Here is a 5865-nt window from a genome sequence, read left to right on the forward strand (position 1 = left end):
TTTTTTTTAGCTGAGCCATCCTGCCACCTGTTGGCAGCTCAAAAGCAGCTCAGCTTGGGCCGGGAATCGAACCAGCAACCCTGTTGCTCAGAGCTCTCACACTCTTGAGCGATCTCTTAACCAACTGAGCTACTCAGCCGGCCCCTGCCCCATCACTTTAAAGAGAATGAGGCTCAAATACCACCAGGCACTTCATGGTGGGACAGGCCATCTGGAGAGCAGAACACACTCCATTTTCCACAAAAGAATGGCCCCTTGTCTGTGGCCTAGGTGGCAGGTTGTCTGCTAGGCCCCACCCCTTCTCTGCTAGGGGCTGCTGGCTGGATGTGGAGTGGTCCCCACCCTCTGACACAGGCAAGGGGGGGCGAGGCGGGCATGAGGCAGAGGTGTGGGAAGGTGCAGAGGTCACCTTGGAGGCTGTGGATGCTGCTGGCTGGAGTTCCAGGTCTGCTGGGCATCTGAGGACAAGTGGCTTAACCTCTCTGAAGCCCTGGGTTTTATAGAGCGGGTGGGACCGTGGGCAGGAAGGCGTGACCCCTGTAGCGGGGGCCCTGACCTTGCTGTCACCTTCGGGTGGGTTTCTGCCCTGCCCGACCTCTCATCCTGGTGGTCCCACCCTGACTTGGATCCATCGCCCTCCCCTGCCCACTCTGGCTGTGGTATCACTGTCCACAGAGGCCTGCTGCCCCCATGCGCGGGCACGACTCTGGGGTCTCGTTCTACTCCCGCTCACTCCTAAATGCAACGCGATCCCAGACACCCCAGACATCCCTGGTGAGCCAAAGGTAGCGCTGGGAGTGTGGGGGTCTGGGCTCAGGGAGCAGTGTCTGCCCAGGTCCCACTCCTCGCTCCCCTCCTTGGGGCCTGGCCCTCCGAGTGAGGGAATGCTAGGCCTCGGGTCCCTGGAAGGAAGCTGACTCTGGGAGGAGGCCTGGAAAAGGCACAATTTGCAGGGTTTGTAGCCTCTGCCCTAACGTGGCTGCAGGACAAGGGACCTTTGAAAGGTCATAGACGTGCTGCTGCTCACACTGAGCACCCCTTCTCTGGCGTCAGAGCTTGCTGGCAGGTCGGAGCTGGGAAGGCTCAGGGTCCGCTGCGGGGGCAGTTCTGTCCTTGGGGCGAGCCCCTCATAACTGGTTTCTTGTGTTCACACAAACCCTCTGCCCCGGCCTCAGGGCTGGGAGGCCACGGGACATTGCCAGGTCTCCCAGCCCCAGCCCCCCACCTCACCCCACCTCATTCCACCTTCCTTCCAGGCAGGTCTTCCTGATGGACTGGACAGTGTGGGGCTAAGCCTCGGGCAGGCGGGGCAGGTGGGGTGCCCCCCGTGAGGTGGGGAAGGTTTAGAGAGAAGTGGTCTCAGGTCAGGGGAGTCTCCCCCTACCCATCCATCACTAACAAAGCCCCCATATTCTCGGCCACCTCCGAACCCAGTGGGGCCTCCACAGCATGTCCACCCTTCATAGCCCGGGATCGCAGTCCCTGGGGCCTTCTTCCTCCATCCTCTCCCAGCCACTCGGGCTTCTTACTAACGCAGAAACCCCCTCACATGCATCCTCTGACCTCAAACGCTCTCCTTTCTCCGCTCCCTGGTGAGCTCTCAGGCGTTCCTCAACGCCTGATTCAGATATCACCACTTGTGACAACTTCCTTCCTCCTCCCGTAGCTCTTCCCTTCTCTGTGCCTCCTTTGAAGTTATCCAAAGTCCCCTAACATGGCGCTGAGCGGCGGTACAGGCCCTGCTTTATCACCTCTGAGTCCCTGGTCCTTACCCCAGAGCTGACACGCAGCAGGCATTGCGGAAATGTCTGGGGAAGGAATGACGGAACGTCAAAACGTACAGAAGGACCTAGTACCCTAAATGGTTTCCTTAGTTTTCAGCTGAAAGACACCTTTGATGTCCGGAGATAGACCTACCCACAAAGCTATATTAGTGCGTTTTCAAGCCCTGGCTTCCACAGATGCTACAGTTCGACAGAGTTCAGTTTTATGGTCTCATTTACCTGTAAAATAATAGATGCCACAAGAATGTTGACTAAGCAAGTAAACGTGGATGAGAACAAACCGTGTTGAGCCAGGGGCTGGGGTGGAGGTCAGGCTACCCACCCCCACAGGGGGTTTGCTGCCTGTGTGAGCCCCAGCCCAGGCTGGCTTCTAAAGACCTCCCAGGCCTGGCTCTGCCTGACTCCCATGACCTCTCAGGGTGAGCCCCAACTGCAGGAAAGAGGCAGGCACCCACATCAATGTGATAAAGGAAAACAGCATCCACACCCTCCGGGGCTCACAGGAAAGGAATAAACGTCCGTCAAAAGTCTGTTTTTACAGAAATGACATTAGGGATGGAGTTTTTCTTGCCTCCCCCCCGTGGCGGTCACATGGGGGGCTGTCCTGGGGGGCCCTCGACATGCCTTCCAGCGTGTGCCTTGGACTGGGCTCAGCCTAGAGGAACCAGGTCCATCTGTCCTGCACCTGATGTGGGCGGTCTGCGTGGGTGTAGCGGGAGCCAGAACGTTCTGAAAACTGGATGATCCAAGGGGCCCTTTGGTGGTGAGGCAGCCAAGGAGAAGCAAGGGAACCACCCAAGCCCTCCCGCAGTCCAGAGTGGGCGGATGGATGAATGGAAGCGATGAGTGGGTGAGCCTGGGGAGGGTGCAGAGAGGAGTCTGCAGGGGCTGTGGGCAGGGGGCAGAGGTGCCTGTGGAGCCGGAGCTGGGCTGGGCTTGGACATCCCTCCTGCAGCTCTGGCTCAGAGCCGCTGCACCTGAGGGTGGGCACCAGGAAAAGAGGCGCTTGAGTTGTGCATTCCCATGGAAATCAGCCTATGAACTTCGTGAAAATACTCACATCTTTGGATAGGAAACGGGTATTCACGTCCATCCATCTCTGAGGGATGCTTGCAGCGCCTCAGCTTTATTTCAGTGGTGTAAAAGCATACATGTGGGAAGAGGGGTTTGATTCCCATGTATTGATTTTTAACTTCACTAATTAGGACTCGACTGTCTCATATTTAAGGGAACTTTTAAGGTGGGCTGGATCAACACTTCTCTTTTCTTAGCAAATCTTCTAGAGACAGAAACGAGATTCCAGGAGATTTAAATTCTATCAGACCCAAACTAGTTCAACGCTCTCAACCACCAGAGAGGCTTCATTTACATAGATCCCAAATGTGTGTTAATTAAAACGTATCCTTTTCCTGGCTTTTAATTCTGATTAAAGCTAGTCTCCTAAGGATTTCTGCCAAGTCATGCTCTGATGGCTTGTGCTTAACGTACAGGCCCACATGGCAGGATTTGCTGGTTGTTTTTCAACCAGTACTCGCTTTCCTCTATGAATGACAAAACCCTCATTTTTAGTTGTGCCTATTGCTGCCCAACTGAAAGATGGCACTTCCCAGCCTCCCTGGCAGCTGGGTGTGCCAAGAAGTGGCAGGGTGTGAGATTTTCAGAAGGTCTCCGCGTAAGGGAGGGGCATACTCTTCTTTTCCATCCTGCTACCTGGACTCAGGAGGTAATGGCAGGAACTTAGGCAGCCATCCTGGACTGTGAGGAAACATGTTAAAGATGGCAGAAGAATAAGCTAGAAGAGTCCAGGTCCCTGATGACTTTGGGGCTGCCATACCTCCCAGGATCTCCTTCCAATAGATCTCTTTTATGGAAACATGAATAACCTTGTTTGGGCCACTAGGACTCTGTGATTTTTCATTCTACACAGCCAAACCAATCCTGATATACCCACTGTCGCGAGCACAGTTTCAAACTGGGAAGCATAGGAGGAGTCCAAGCAGCAGCAACAGCCCAGGACTTGGACGCAGCCAGACAGACCCACAGAGAACAGTCAGTCTACCAGTGTCTGTCCTGAGTTGTCATGCTGCAAAAGGGCTGGGGGAGGGCCAGGCTTTACAGGGGACGACTGAGAGTGCACTTGAGTTTGAGGGGATCTGTCAGACACCCAACTGGCAGGCAACAGGTAAAAGGGTCTGGAATCTCAGGGCAAGGTTCAGGCTGGAGATGTAAGTTTTAGAAATGGTGGTGGTGGTGCAGGGGGAAGAATGGCTGTTTATTAAACCATGTGACAGCAGGAAATCTTCCAGGGAGGGGATGCACAGAGGTGCTTCCAAGGACTAAGTCCTGGGCTCTAGTGTTAGGAAGTCGGGAAGCAGCTGTGTGGGGTGGGGAGGGAGAGTACAATCCTTTCCCACCAAGCGAGGAAGCTGTGTCCAGGAGCGGGGCACTCATCTGGGTCACGGTGCTGCTAACCGTTCAAGAAAGACATGGAGCTGAGCTTTGATCACTGGGTTTAGGAAAAGGGTCAAAGATAACTTAGATAAAGATGCTCAGAGGCGAGGTTGGGTGAAAATCTGATTGGAGTGGGTTCAGGATGAGAATAGGCTGAAAGGAATTGGAGATAAGAAGCAACTCCAGAGGGGAGTGGGGAAGGTCAGTCAGGTGCTCAACAACGGCCGTGGATGACCACCAGCACACAGCGAAACCTTGGACGCCAGCCCTGCTCAGACTTTAATGAAAGAGAGGGTCAAAAAGTCCGGACCCTCTGAGCAGCCGGCCCCTTGGCCAGTGGTAACATGAGCAGCAGAGAACACATTCTCTGTCAAGGGAGGCGTTAGTCCCTCTCTCGCGTCCTAAACCTGCACATTTCAGAGCACCCAGAGAAGTGGTGCTGGGTGGGGGCAGGGAAAGTGCCAGCCTGGGGGCGGGGAAGAAGCACCTGTCCTTCCTCTGTACGCCCCTCCTCCACCAGAGCGCGCCACCCTCTCTGTGCCTCAGTTTCCTGGGTTGACAATGGGAATGTAAAGCGAGACCGCATACTTGTTTTCAGCTGTCTGCTGGGCACATAATAGGTTCTCAGATTTTGGCGATTGCTTTTATGGATTCAAATTAGGGCACCGTTGGGGAAAGTAGTGAATACGGGAGAATCTCTTTTTTAAAAGTACTGTTTATTGTGGTGATTTAAAAAACCCTGTTAATTTAAATGCAAGGGCTGGAAAGAAGACCAAACAGGTGGTTGGCGAGAGCAAAAAGATGGGAAGCAAGGACGACGGAGCCGGCCTGCAGGTGGTGGGAAGGTGCTGGTGCCGAGGGAACGGGCCTCGCCCCTCCGTTCGGGTCCCACTTCTCCCCTCCCCCGTACCTGCCGGCGGGCTCCGTTGGCGCTCCTGCGCCTTCCTTCTCGTCTCCCTCCGCCGCCACAGGGTCGGCCAGGCCCAGCGGACGCCAGGGGACTCGGATACCTGGGTGGGTCCCCTACTTCGCTCCTGCTCCGCGGGGATTCCGCAACCACCCTGAGAGAGTAGCCGTGGGGGGTGGGGTGCCGTTTGGCGTCGTCGCCTAGCAACCAGCGTCTAGCTCCGGTGCCGTCGGCGGGAAGACTACAATTCCTAGAATGCACAGCGCCCGCGGCTCGGCAAAGAACACCGCGCGCAGGACCCCGCCCCCAGCGATGCCCGTCGGGACTTGTAGTTTCCCTGCCCTCCCTCCCCCCGCCAGCACACGGGTCGCCCTAGGGCAGAGAGCCCGCCTCGGGCGGGGCGCGGCGCGGCGCGGCGCGCGGATTGGGCAGCCTCGGCGGCGGGCGGCGGGCAGGGGGCTCGAGGGCCTCGGCGCATGTGCAGCGCGGGGCCGTGGGGGCCAGCGGAGGCGCGGGGTGTCAGTGAGCAGTGAGGAGCTGGCGCCCCGTGCCGCGTCAGCCCGTCCGCCGGCCGCTGTCTGCGGGTCTGCGCCGCGCGCCGCTCGCGGAGCATCTCCAGGCCGCGAGCGAGAAGTGGTCTCAGGTCAGGGGAGTCTCCCCCTACCCATCCATCACTAACAAAGCCCCCATATTCTCGGCCACCTCCGAACCCAGTGGGGCCTC

General features: G+C 56.9%; 1 protein-coding gene across 1 annotated transcript in view; it reads right to left on the reverse strand.

Moving 5' to 3' along the window:
• Positions 1-5440, reverse strand: part of CFAP99 (cilia and flagella associated protein 99) — a 54087-nt gene extending 48647 nt beyond the window's left edge. Inside the window, exon 1 of the mRNA XM_019657946.1 lies at positions 5146-5440. The gene's annotated coding sequence lies outside the window, so the exon portion shown is untranslated. The remainder of the gene's footprint in view (positions 1-5145) is intronic.
• Between the last annotated feature and the right edge of the window lie 425 nt (positions 5441-5865).

Source organism: Hipposideros armiger, unplaced genomic scaffold, assembly GCF_001890085.2.
Source record: "Hipposideros armiger isolate ML-2016 unplaced genomic scaffold, ASM189008v1 scaffold_282, whole genome shotgun sequence".
Classification (NCBI taxonomy): Eukaryota; Metazoa; Chordata; class Mammalia; order Chiroptera; family Hipposideridae; genus Hipposideros; species Hipposideros armiger.